Raw genomic sequence first — 14,360 nt, forward strand, 5'->3', positions numbered from 1 at the left:
GTTAGGGGTAAGGCTAGCTCGTAAGCTAACTTTCCAATCCGTCTTAATATCTCAAAAGGTCCAATATATCTTGGGCTTAGTTTTCCTTTCTTTCCGAACCTCATTAATCTCTTCCAAGGGGATACCTTTAGCAGTACTAAGTCCCCGACTTCATATTCCTTATCCTTTCGGGCTAAGTCTGCATATTTCTTCTGTCTGTCTTGGGCTACTACAAGCCGTCCTCTGATAAGATCCACTATGTCTTTGGTCCTTTGGACCACTTCGGGTCCGAGCATCTTCCGCTCTCCTACTTCATCCCAGTATAAGGGAGATCGACACCTTCTTCCGTACAGGGCCTCATAAGGCGGCATTCCGATGATAGCATGAAAGCTATTGTTATAAGAAAACTCGATCAACGGCAAGTGATCATCCCAACTTCCTTTAAGGTCTATTGCACAGACTCTCAACATATCCTCTAGTGTCTGGATGGTCCTTTCACTCTGCCCATCCGTCTGGGGATGGTACGCGATACTCATATTTAACTTGGTCCCCGCACATTCCTGAAAGCTCTTCCAAAATCTGGAGTTGAACCTTGGGTCTCGGTCTGAGACAATGGACGCTGGGACTCCATGTCGCGTCACTATTTCCTTAAGGTAAATGTCCACCAGTCTATCGACTGTGTATCTCTCATTGATAGGAATGAAATGGGCTGACTTTGTCAGTCGGTCTATAATTACCCATATGGCGTCATGATTGGCTTTCGTCCTTGGCAAGCCTACAACAAAATCCATCGCTATCTGTTCCCATTTCCACTCGGGAATCTTCAGGGGTCGTAAAAGTCCACTGGGTCTCTGGTGCTCTGCCTTTACTCTTTGGCAAGTCAAACATTTGTTTACCCATTCTGCTACGTCCCTCTTCATGTTGGGCCACCAATAATATTCCTTCAAATCCCTATACATCTTGGTACTTCCCGGGTGAATGGAATACCTTGAACTATGGCTTTCATCCAAAATCTCATCTTTAAGTTCTTGAACATTCGGAACCCAAATCCGGTAGGAGTACCTCATTATCCCTTTATCATCTTTCTCTGTATGGATCTCCTCTCCAGTCATTGACTCTCTGCCTTCATTCATTATTTTCTCTTGGCACAATCTGATCTTTTCCAATAACTCTGGCTGCATTGAGATCTCAAAAAGCTTTTCAGTTCCGGTTCCGGTTACCTTTACTTCTATTTCCATTCTCTCAAAATCCCTTATCAATTCTTCCGAAGTGGTTATCATTCTGATTCTTTCCTTTCTACTAAGGGCGTCAGCCACCACATTGGCTTTCCCCGGATGATAGAGAATCTCACAATCATAGTCCTTGATTAGTTCTAACCATCTCCTCTGGCGCATGTTGAGCTCTTTCTGCGTAAATATGTACTTGAGGCTCTTATGGTCTGTGAAAATCTCGCACTTCTCTCCATACAAGTAGTGCCTCCAAATTTTTAAGGCAAATACTATTGCCACGAGCTCAAGGTCATAAGTAGGATATCTAATCTCGTATTCCTTCAGTTGTCTCGATGCATACGCAATCACTTTATCGTGCTGCATAAGCACACACCCTAATCCTTTGTGCGACGTGTCACTATATATCACAAAATCTCCTTTTCCGTCCGGCAATGCCAACACCGGGGCCTTTACCAACCTTTTCTTTAATTCTTGAAAACTGTTCTCGTATTTCTCTGTCCATTCAAACTTCTCTGTCTTACGAGTAAGTCGTGTCAAAGGGGCTGCGATCTTCGCAAAGTCCTGTACAAATCTACGATAGTAGCCGGCCAATCCTATGAAACTCCTTACCTCTGTGGGTGTGGTTGGCCTTTCCCAATTTGAGACCGCCTCTATCTTGGAGGGGTCGACCAATACTCCTTCTTTATTGATCACATGTCCTAAAAACTGTACTTCATTCTGCCAGAATTCACACTTCGAGAATTTGGCATACAACTGCTCCTCTCTGAGTATTCCTAGAGCTATCCTCAAATGCTCTGTATGTTCTGCCTCAGTCCTTGAGTAGATCAAAATATCATCGATAAAAACTATCACACACTTGTCCAAGTACTTCTTAAATACTCTATTTATTAAATCCATGAAAGCCGCTGGGGCGTTGGTTAATCCAAAGGACATTACCAAGAACTCATAATGCCCATACTTGGTACGGAACGCTGTCTTGCAAATATCTTCGGGTTTAATCTTTAGTTGGTGATATCCAGTTCTCAGGTCAATCTTGGAAAAATAAATAGCATCCTTTAGCTGGTCGAACAGATCGTCTATTCTAGGTAATGGGTACCTGTTCTTTATGGTTAGCTTGTTCAACTCTCGATAGTCTATGCACAGCCTCATGCTCCCATCTTTTTTCTTAACAAATAAAACCGGTGCTCCCCACGGAGACACACTGGGTCTTATCATACCCTTATCCAAGAGTTCCTGCAATTGGATAGCTAATTCCTTCATTTCTAATGGGGCTAATCGGTAAGGTGCTTTTGAAACTGGCGCCGTCCCTGGGGCCAACTCAATAGCAAATTCAATCACTCTATCGGGTGGTAATCCCGGAAGGTCTTGTGGGAATACGTCTTCAAATTCGTTTACTATCGGAATATCTTGTAAGTTGGGCACCTCCTTCTGCGTGTCTACCACATAGGCTAGGTAGGCCTCATTTCCTTTTCGTAGCATCCTTCTGGCCTGGGCTATAGTCAAAAATTTCTGCGTCTGCCTCTTTCCTCTAAATATAACTTCTTTCTTCCCGGGGATATTTCGCTTAACTTTCTTCCCTTTACAGTCTATCTGAGCATCATTGCTAGATAGCCAGTCCATTCCCAAAATTACATCAAACTCCCCTAATTTAAAAGGAATCAGATCAACACTAAAAGATTGCTCCCCTATGCCTATCTCACAGGCGGGGTGAATCTGATTAACAGGAATAATTTCATGATTGGCTATTTCTACTTGTAAGGGTTCTATCAAGGGTTCAGCTTTAAGTCTTAATTTATGCGCAAAGTCCCTTGATATAAAAGATTTAGTTGCTCCCGAATCAAATAAAACGTTTGCACTGACTGAATTGAGAGAAAGGGTACCTGCTATCACATCTGAATCTTTCATAGCATCCTGGACTGTCATGTTGAAAGTCCTTGCAGTAGGTGTCTTATTGGAAGCAGCCCTGCTTGCTCCCGAAGCTGCTGGTTTGTTCATTGGGCATTCCCTCTTCCAATGACCCGGGCGTCCACACTGATGACAAGTGGTGGTTGGGCGGGTAATGGGGGTTGGCGAAGTGCACTTGTCCGAATAGTGACCCTCTCGACCACACTTGAAGCAGATTACCGGCTTTCCTTTACACTCCCCAGAATGCATCCTTCCACAAGTGTTACAGGCTGACAATGGGGGTCGAGACTGGTTAGAATAGGACATTCTTGACTTCTGGCCACTCTGGCTCACATTCACGCCCATGGGCCGCTTAAACCCAGTGTTCCTTCCCGGTAGGGACACTGCTCCTCGATTAAATCTAGTTGGGAAGCTCCTTCCTGCAGAACCTCCACCCATGCTCATATTTTTCCTCTTTATTCCCTTCTTCTCCCTTTCCTTCTGCATCTGTTCACTTCCGGCTTCTACAATCGTTGCCTTTTGCACCAGAGTGGCATAATCCGTAAGCTCAAGGATTGCCACCCTATTCTGAATCCACGGTTTCAGTCCCTGCTGAAACCTCCTAGCTTTCTTTTCCTCGATGCTCACAAACTCCGGCACAAACCTTGATAACTCAGTAAATTTTGCTTTGTACTCTGCTATAGACAAGTTATTCTGCTTTAGCTCCAAGAACTTGAGCTCCATCTGGTTTTCCATAAACCTCGGGAAATACTTTCCCAGAAACAACTGACTGAATCTCTCCCGGGTTATAATAGCATCTGTCTCCATGTTTTTCTTGGCCTCCCACCAGTAGTTAGCCTCTCCTTTCAGAAGGTAGGTAGCAAATACAGTCTTCTGTGCCTCATCGGTACTTAGAATCTCAAAGGATTTCTCCATTTCCTTTAACCATGCCCTTGCCTCAACTGGGTCGGCTGATCCGTGGAACTCAGGGGGCTTAAGGGACTTAAAAGCCCTGAAAGAGTTTGCCACAGCATTATTATTTCCTTGAGGGGGTGGGTTGGGTTGACGTTCCAAGTTCTGCCTTAGGAGTTTCATGAACTGGCCCATGGGATCCATGCCTGGGTTTGGTACTGGTTGCTCAACCTCAGTTTCTCCTTCTTCAGCCTCTATCTCAAATCCCTCAACATCATATGTTTCCTCTTCCTCTTCATACAGGGAGTCATCCTGTTCCACATAATCCTCGTCTTCCTCTTCACTGTGTTCCTGGTTTCTATTGTCCTGATTATGGCTTCCCTGGTCCTCAGATCCAGGGTTCGCCCTAGTTCCAATCTTTCTTGGCGGCATGATACTGATAATAAAAAAAATTATTGGGAAATTCAACATTAGGTCACAATCATATACAACATTTTGCCTTGCACAGCTCTATAATGGGGAGAACGTATATCGCAATTCTATTATTTTATGACAGTTCTAATACGAAGTGCAGTAATAATAATGATAAAAACAGTGATCTCGTCACTAAGGAACTAAACCGAAAGGAAACAAATATATACCTAATGCGAGAAATACATAGTTTGATCTGGTCAAAAGTACAACAGTGCTACAGCCCTCTATTCCAAAAGTGATACACAAGAGTCTATCTGTCTAGTCAGAAAAAGGGATGCTATATACAAGTCAATTATCCCGGAAAATTGGCTCTTACTAAGGCCTCGGCTAACTAGACAACTAGACTATCCCATCGTCGGTCCTGAATCACACACCGGAGCGGGTCAGCTCCCATACCCTTTCCATCGCACGACAGAAGATATATTCGGCCTACCGCCTGGAGATCCTACCATGCCTGTCCCCCTGGAGAGATCTGAGTCTCGCTCGGGACGTGAGCTCTATCCCCGTCAGCTCCCTCCTCAAGGATCGGAGTATAGCAGCCCTAGTCTCATAAGCTCGGGTACGCCTACCCGCCCTCTCCGCATCCAACTCCCTCCTGGCCTCATCCAGTCGGGCCTCAGCAACAGCCAATCGGGTCCTCAGTACATCCTGCACATAGCCGTGGGCTAACGAAGACTGCCTGTGGGCAGGGTAAAGAGGTGGTGAATCCGGAGCCGCTGGGGGTGCCTCCTCAGTCTGCCTAGGCTCGGAAGTATGGGTCTCTGAGCTGTCATCATAAGGGATCCAAGATAGTGGTGGAGGGGTAGCAGCTCTGACCACCGGAAGTGTGGGTAAAGGGGTACCAGCATACACTACCATAGGTCCGACACGCTCCTCTGCTACTGGGACCTCATCCGGGTCCTCCTCGTCTGGAATAGCAATGACCTCTGTCTCTGACTCCTCTGAGGGGTCCTCCTCATCTGAAATAGCAATAACCTCCGTCTCTGACTCCTCTGAGGGGTCCTCCTCATCCTCCTCCATCTCAGGCTCCTCCTGTTCCTTAACATCTAGCAGTGCCTCATCATGCTCACGCTCGAACATCTCAGGGTCCTCTCTCTCAGGCGCCTACACATTAAACGAGCTAAGTTACTATCATGATACTTATAAGGGTTCCTGTAAGGGTTTTAACTGTCAGCACTACTTTAAGTAGTCCGACCATGAACTTGGCAAGAGTTCTTATTATCTTTGTGAGTTTGTTCTTATATCGTCGCATCATCTCTGAGGTTTATAACGCTTAGCTCTGATACCATATCTGTAACACCCCCAGATCCGGGGTCGGGGATCCGGGTCATCACGGTCTTTCTTTCCACAATATCACTTCACTTAATTAATAATAAATAACCTTATGCTGTGACCCCACATTAACACACACCATAACCCGTTATAGTCTCAGAGATGAAATTGAAATAAGTACAAGTCTTTGAATCCACAATTTAAAAGTTATTACAACCCAAAATGATTACTTAATAAGTTTACAATTTATTGCCATTATCTGCCACAAGTTATAATTATACATAATTGATTCTCAAAAGTAGATGGTCTGATCTAAAATAGATCTACCTCTGCAGCTATAGCAGCTACAACATCAACGGGAAGATGCGGGACGCTTCCAACGCGCTTGCGCTGGGTCTGCTTGAGTCTGGCCATCCTTCCTAACTGTTGTTGTGTGATGAAGAAATAAAGCAAGAGTGAGCCTTACAGCTCGCAAGATAATATATAGTGTAATCAATAATGCAAGTATCTAATAGATAACTTACTGAAAACCTTTATCAAAAGTAAGATAATTACTTACTGGATATAAGCTTAAAGGAAGATGAAGTTATCAAATACTTCACTATACTTATATCATTTATAAGGTTACTTGAACTACCCCTGTTCAAAGTATTATAGGTTTAAAAAAAAGTCATCCCATAGATGAGACCACAAGTTAAGACTTGAATAGATTCAATCTTTGAAATATTATTGAATGAAATAAAGTTACGAGATACTCTATTTAGTCCCGATATATATCCACATATATATCTCTTAAACATTTCCTGGAACCTCTGTTATGTAAAGTATGAACAGAGTTGGTAACATCTAATGAATTTTGGAAAGGAAAAGAATTTTGGCATAAACCCGATATCTTGCTGATCAGGCAAAGATACCAATAAGTAACCTTTTCTACTAGTAGATGGATGAATCCCCCACCGGTCATCACCCTGGCCACATAAGGACCTTGTGCTGGACCGCCACCCGGCCTCTTACGCGTTGATGGACTGCCACCCAGCCACTTACACTTTGATAGACCATACCCCGGCCTGTCGCTTATGCCGACTCAATTAGATGGGCTTACTTCCCGAACGTTGGGTAAGTAATCAATTCATTTGTTTTCTCAAAACAGCAACCATGTTGCGAATGTAAAATGCACCACAGAGCTGGATCCCCCAGGTTTTGAGCGAGTATTTAAATCCCCTTTCAAAGGAAGATCTTAAATATAAAAAATGAGTTTTGGGGTCCACTCTAACTTAAAAAAATCATTTTGAAGACTCGAAAACATTTTTAAGAATGTTTGGAGTACTGCTGATTTATTAAAATAAATTAGTCCCGATATATTAGAAAATATCTGAATATTATTATTTAAATAATATTCTCATAAAGATAATCCTTATAAAAATAATCGAAGTAGAAGTTTTAAAACTTATACTTGAAATGGATATTAAATAACCAAAGATATACTTATATGAAAGTACTATCTTTATTTGAATAATCGAAAATAAGTTTGATTATTGACACCTTATTCTTTAATAAAATAAAGAATATATTTCAGTAATAAGCGGAGTCATAATACCTCGAATGAATATTATAAATAATATTCATTAAATAAAATAAACGGAGTCATACATCCTCCAATGAATATTCAATTAATAATCATTAAATATAATAAACAGAGTCATAAGTCCTCGAATGAATATTCAAATAATATTCATTCAATAAAATAAAGTTATCGAATAAACCTTATTCGATTAAAAGTTTGGAAAACTATAACCATATATATATAAATATATATATATATATAAAATCTACTCGGGATCCTCGACTCCCGGTTTTAGAAAATGTTTTCACCTTTTGATCCCCTCCACTAAGGGTAAACTCAATACCGCTTATCTCTAGCATAGGTATTATGCAATTGTAAGCATTTTAACCAACAGATATATAAATCAAGAATACGAAACAGGCATGCATATATACCATATCACATGCTACAATATATCGCAAGAATTTGCTAATAACAAATATGCAATTATCGCAAGATCATGCATATACACATATACATCATAACAACAGTTATACGGGTAGAAAACTTGCCTGAGCGACTGGGGGTGATAAAAGGCTCGGGACGAGTCTGGTAACCTATAAAAAACAAGTAAGTTGGAATTAAACCAAAGTCACTTGTAAATCTATACTTTAACTAACTTAGACTCTAACGCTTGTTTTGCGCTTACTGATTCTCTTAAGTCACTCGAGTACCCACGGCTCCACCATTTTTAATAATTTAACCATTACGAGTTTTAAGGCGATTCCTTCGCGAGTGTCTTACCAACTGCCTAACACTCTTACCATAATTGTTTCATACACTAATTAACCCTTTTTGGTCTTTAACCTATGTTTCAAAGTAAGCCGAGGGGAAAGTTTCGTTCGCGAAACGCCGTTACTTGAAACGGTCGTTTCTCCTAAACCGTACATCGGAATCAAACGAACTACATATCAAAACGAAGCTCGTAACATGAACTATCTAAAAATGGAAATGTTCATAATCTAGCAAGGATTTCTCGGGTCCAAATGGTATGAACAAAAGCAGTCTAAAGTAAATCGGACATTACGACGGCTATGTTTACGCGATTTCCCAAATTTAAACCATTCAAAAACCATCACAATTCAATCTCAACCCATTCATACAACCAAAGTCCACCCTTATCACATCATAACAGCCCCAATCAATTCAATATTAACATTTATACTTATGCCTAAGCTTGAATTTAACTATACTTAAGTTCTTTTAACCAAAACAACAAGATTCACCATTCCATTTCACTACCACTCCAACCCAAACTCTAAACCACAAGCATTAAGCTACTATATCACCATAATAATCAAAATCATCTTATTATACAAAGGAATTTAGGGTTTGGAGATGATATACCTTCCTTGAAGTGGTGGGAGTAGCTAGGAAGCCTTAAGAAGCCATGAGAAGTCTTAGGGATGCTTGGATCTTAAAGGAAAACAAGAAAAATTCAAGTTAAAAACCTTGAAATCACTATTCATTGTCTTCTTCATTGATTTATTGAAGAAGATTGAGAATGAATGGGGTGCTTAAACTTATGATATAGCCATAACTATGCATAAGGATGATTAGGGAATTATCTTACCAATTTAGGAAGCCTTGATCTTGAGTTTTGAAATTTCTTGCTTCTTGAAAATGAAAAAGCCGAGAGCAAGCTTTTGTTGAAGAGAATAAAAGTTTATTTTGATGAGAAATGATTTGTTTGGCTTGGTTGATTGAATTAGGTTTGTTTTATTTTAGGTTAATTACCAATTTAACCTTGGTTTTGTGTGGTTAACAATCCACCACATTTCCTTCCTTCTTATGTCATGCTTATGTCATGCTATGATGTCATCTTCTGTTAGATATATTTGATAATGTCATGGCTAATATGTTTTATGTTTAGCTTTCAGATCTTACGTGAACAGGATAAATCAGTACTTATACTGGAAGTCAGGACTTAAGGATATCAGTACTTATATTATCAGGAGATAATCATCAGAAGATAGATATCAGAACTTAAGTGCTGAAGGACAATCAGATAAGGACAGTAGCTGATTAAAGGAAAGAAGATTGAGATAAACATAAGAAGAGATATGCATGAAGAAGGAATTCCGTAAAGAATGGAATACTTGGAAGAAAAGATATCTGATTGATATATTTTAGGAAGCAGAATTATATTCCATATCAATTAGCGATTATCTTGTAACTGTGTAGTATATAAACACAGGCATAGGGTTTACACTATAAGTGTTATCATTATCGAAGTTATTATTCTTTATAACCGTAGCAGCTCTCATGATATTTGTTCATCACTGAGAGGTAACAGTTCCATACTGTAACAGAGTTTATTATTTCAATAAAGTTTGTTTTCTGTTACTTGAGTTCTTAAAGTTCAATTTGAGTGTACTATACACTGTATTCACCCCTCTACAGTGTGTGTGTGACCTAACAATTGGTATCAGAGCCTATCTGTTAACTTACATACAGTTAAAGATCCAAACACAATCATGTCGGACACAGAAACTCCAACTAAGCCTACCACAACTGAGAAACCACCAAAGACACTAATTCAGAGTCGGTATGAGACCATCAGAGTCCCCATACTGAGACCATCTGAATATCCCATATGGAAGGTAAGGATGACCATGTTCCTGGAAGCAACAGATCCAGAATACCTGGATAGAATCAAGGAAGGTCCTCACAAACCAACCAAACTCGCTGTTGCAGTTGCAGGTGAAACAACAATGACCGTACCAAAGGAGAAGAGTGATTATACTGCTGAAGACATAGCATCAATTGCTAAGGATGCTAAGGTACGACACTTACTGCATAGTGCCATTGATAATGTAATGTCAAACAGGGTAATCAACTGCAAGACTGCTAAGGAGATATGGGATGCTCTGGAAATAAGGTGTCAGGGAACTGACACAATTAAGAAGAACAGGAAGACAATACTCACTCAAGAGTATGAACACTTTGACTCAAAGACTAATGAGTCATTGAATGATTTATATGATAGATTTGTCAAACTTTTGAATGATTTGTCATTGGTTGATAAAGAGTATGATCTTGAAGATTCAAACCTTAAGTTCCTGTTAGCTCTTCCTGAATGCTGGGATTTGAAGGCAACGACAATAAGAGACAACTACAATCTTGATGAAACAACTCTTGACGAAATCTATGGAATGCTCAAGACTCATGAGCTGGAGATGGAACAAAGAAGCAAGAGGAAAGGAGGAAAGTCAAGGACAGTCGCTCTTAAGGCTGAAGAAGAATTCCCCAAGGCAGCTTCCTCAAAGAAAGACAAGGGTAAAGCTCTTTTCATAAAGTCTGATACTGAGTCATCAAGTTCTGAGAGTGATGATGACTCAGATTCTGAAAGCTTGCCTGAGACCGATGCTGATGAGGAGATGATGAAGCTGTGTGCTCTTATGGTGAAAGGAATCACCAAGATTGCATACAGGAAGTTCAGGAAGGGAAAGAAGTTTTCCAGAAAAAGCATAAGTTCTGATAAGAAGAATTTCAGAAGATCTGAAGGCAGAGGAGGAAAGTCTGACAGAGGAGATTACACCAATGTTAAATGCTATAACTGTGGTGAGAAAGGCCACATATCTCCTGACTGCAAGAAGGTAAAGGGTGACAGAGGCAAGGCTCTTGTCACAAAGAAGAAAAGCTGGACAGACACTTCAGACTCTGAAAGTGAGGAGAACTATGCATTGATGCCAAATGCTGATAAAGAAAGTGCTGAGAGCAGTTCTGAAGCTGCTGAAACAAAGGTACCTCGGACTACTTATGCTTTTCATACTGATGATATTAATGAGTTGAGAAGATATCTTAAAACCATGTTTGTTAGTTATAGAGATCAAACTTTAACATGTGAAAGATTAACTTCTGAAAATCTTGCTTTTAAGAAAAGAAATGATTTCTTAGAAAAAGAGTTAGTTATATTCCATCAAACTCAGAAGGATAGAGATGATGCTTTTTATGTTAGGGATGAAGTGCTAAAAATGAATGAATCTCTAAAAACTGAGTTAGAAAAGGAAAGAGAGATAATCAGGACTTGGACTAACTCTGGCAGAACAACTCAAAATTTGCTAAGTAGTGAAAATTGGATAGAGGGCTTAGGTTATGGAGGGAATAAGAATGATAAAGGAACTGAAGAAATTAAGCCTGTTGTTAAGCAAAAGCCAAAGTTAAAACCTGTTAAGTTTGTAACTGTAAAGTCTGATAATGAGAAATCAGAAGTTAAAGAGGAATTAACTTCTGACAAACTAAAACAGGAAAAGGCAGCTGAAGTAAACATAGGCTTAATGACAAAGAAGCAGCTTAAGTATAAGCTGAAAGATGTCAAGAATGCAAACAAGGTAAAATCACCTAGGAAAAATAGGAATGGAAAGGAAGGTGTGAATAAAAGCAATGATTATAAACCTGTTCCTGATGCTCCTAGGAAAACATGTCATAACTATGGAAGTTCTAACCATCTGGCTTCTTTTTGCAGGAAAAATAAGAATATTAACTCCTTACCTTCAAAATCAGGAGTTAAGAGTCAGTCAGTTAGATACAAACCACAAAATCCTTGTTTTCATTGTGGTAGTTTATGGCATTCCATTTATACTTGTAAGGAATATCATAGTTTGTACTATGATTATTATCAAATAAAACCTTCTTTGAAGAAAGTTTCCATTGTTCCTTCTAGTGTAAATTCTGATTCAAAGTCTGATAATGTAAATTCTGATAAGAAAAATGTTAACATAAACTCTGATGCTAAATCCGCTGCAAATGTTAACAAACTTAATAAGGCCAAAGGATCCAAGCAAGTCTGGGTCCTTAAAACTAATAATTAGTGGTCTTTGTGATTGCAGGGCAACAGGAAAAATATTCTAGTTCTGGACAGTGGATGTTCAGGACATATGACTGGAAATAAGGCCCTGCTATCAGACTTTGTGGAGAAAGCTGGCCCAAGTGTTTCTTATGGAGATGGCAACATTGGAAAAACATTGGGATATGGCAATATCAATCTTGGGAATGTCATCATTAAAGAAGTAGCTCTGGTCTCAGGACTTAAACACAACCTACTGAGTATAAGTCAAATCTGTGACAGAGGTTATCATGTTGATTTCTTTGAAGAACACTGTGAAGTTGTGAGTAAATCTAAAGGCAAAGTTGTTCTGAAAGGATACAGACGTGGTAACATTTATGAAGCTAAGCTTTCAACAAGTACTGATGGCTCTGCAATCTGTCTGTTAAGTAGAGCATCAATTGAAGAAAGCTGGAATTGGCATAAGAAACTCTCTCATTTAAATTTCAACAATATAAATGAACTGGTCAAGAAAGATCTTGTGAGAGGATTTCCAAACACAGTATTTGCTCCTGATGGTCTTTGTGATTCATGTCAGAAAGCCAAACAAAGAAAATCTTCATTCAAGAGCAAGACTGAATCATCAATTCTTGAGCCTTATCATCTTATACATGTTGATCTATTTGGTCCAGTAAATGTCATGTCTATTGCAAAGAAGAAGTATGCGTTGGTCATAGTGGATGAGTTCACCAGATACACATGGGTGTATTTCTTGCACACAAAAAGTGAAATTGCATCTATCTTGATTGATCATGTCAAACAGCTGGATAAAATGGTCAAAGATTCTGTGAAAATTTTAAGGAGTGATAATGGCACTGAGTTCAAGAATTTGATAATGGAAGAGTTCTGCAAAAGCCATGGAATAAAGCAGGAATTTTCTGCTCCTGGAACTCCACAGAAAAATGGAGTTGTTGAAAGGAAGAATAGAACTCTTGTTGAAGCTGCACGTACAATGCTTGAAGAAGCAAAGCTTCCAACCTATTTCTGGGCTGAAGCTGTGCAGACTGCTTGTTTTACTCAAAATGCAACACTCATTAACAAGCATGGAAAAACACCATATGAGATGGTGAAGAAAAAGAAGCCAAATCTGAAATATTTTCATGTATTTGGATGCAAGTGTTTTGTTCTCAAGACTCATCCTGAACAGCTATCAAAGTTTAATCTAAAAGCTGATGAAGGAATCTTTGTTGGATATCCACTTTCCACAAAAGCCTTCAGAGTCTATAATTTGAGAACAAAAGTGGTCATGGAATCTATCAATGTCTCTTTTGATGACAAGAAGATCACTGGTCTTAAAGATTTCGTTGACCATGATCAGCTGAGATTTGAAAATGAAGACTCATATTCTGATACTGAAAATCCTGACAGTCTAAGTCCTGATACTGCAAACTCTGATGGATTAAACTCTGATGTTATTGAAACTGTGGTGACTACGTTAAATGAAGATATCCCTATACAGGGGGAGCATACTCAAAATCCTACCACATCTCAAGAAACATTCGAACATGCATCTGGCTCTTCAAGTTCTGATTCGTCAAGTTCTGATAAGCCAAGTTCTGACAGTACTGAAAATCTAAATACTGAAGAATCCAACTCAGAAAGCATAGTTTCAGGGGGAGCATCAGAAAATGAAAATGAAGATAGCATGGATCATGGGGGAGCATCCAGTTCTAGAGAAAACCTTCCATCTGCAAGGAAGTGGACAAAATCACATACACCTGATTTGATAATTGGAAATCCTGATGCAGGTGTCAGAACTAGAACAGGTACTTCAAATGAGTGTCTTTACAATTCTTTTCTCTCTCAGACTGAGCCAAAGAAAGTGGAAGAAGCTCTTCAAGATGCTGATTGGGTGCAAGCAATGCAGGAAGAGTTGAATGAATTTGAAAGAAACAAAGTCTGGACCCTAGTACCACGACCAAAGAATAGATCTATTGTTGGTACAATGTGGGTATTCAGAAACAAAACTGACAGTGATGGCATAATTACAAGGAATAAGGCAAGGCCGATTGCAAAAGGATATTCTCAACATGAGGGAATTGATTATGATGAAACATTTGCACCAGTTGCTAGGTTAGAAGCCATAAGGATATTTTTGGCTTATGCTGCTCACAAAAAGTTTACTATCTTTCAAATGGATGTGAAAAGTGCTTTTCTCAATGGAGAATTGGAGGAAGAG

The sequence above is a fragment of the Apium graveolens genome, chromosome 9 (assembly GCF_009905375.1).
Source record: "Apium graveolens cultivar Ventura chromosome 9, ASM990537v1, whole genome shotgun sequence".
Lineage (NCBI taxonomy): Eukaryota > Viridiplantae > Streptophyta > Magnoliopsida > Apiales > Apiaceae > Apium > Apium graveolens.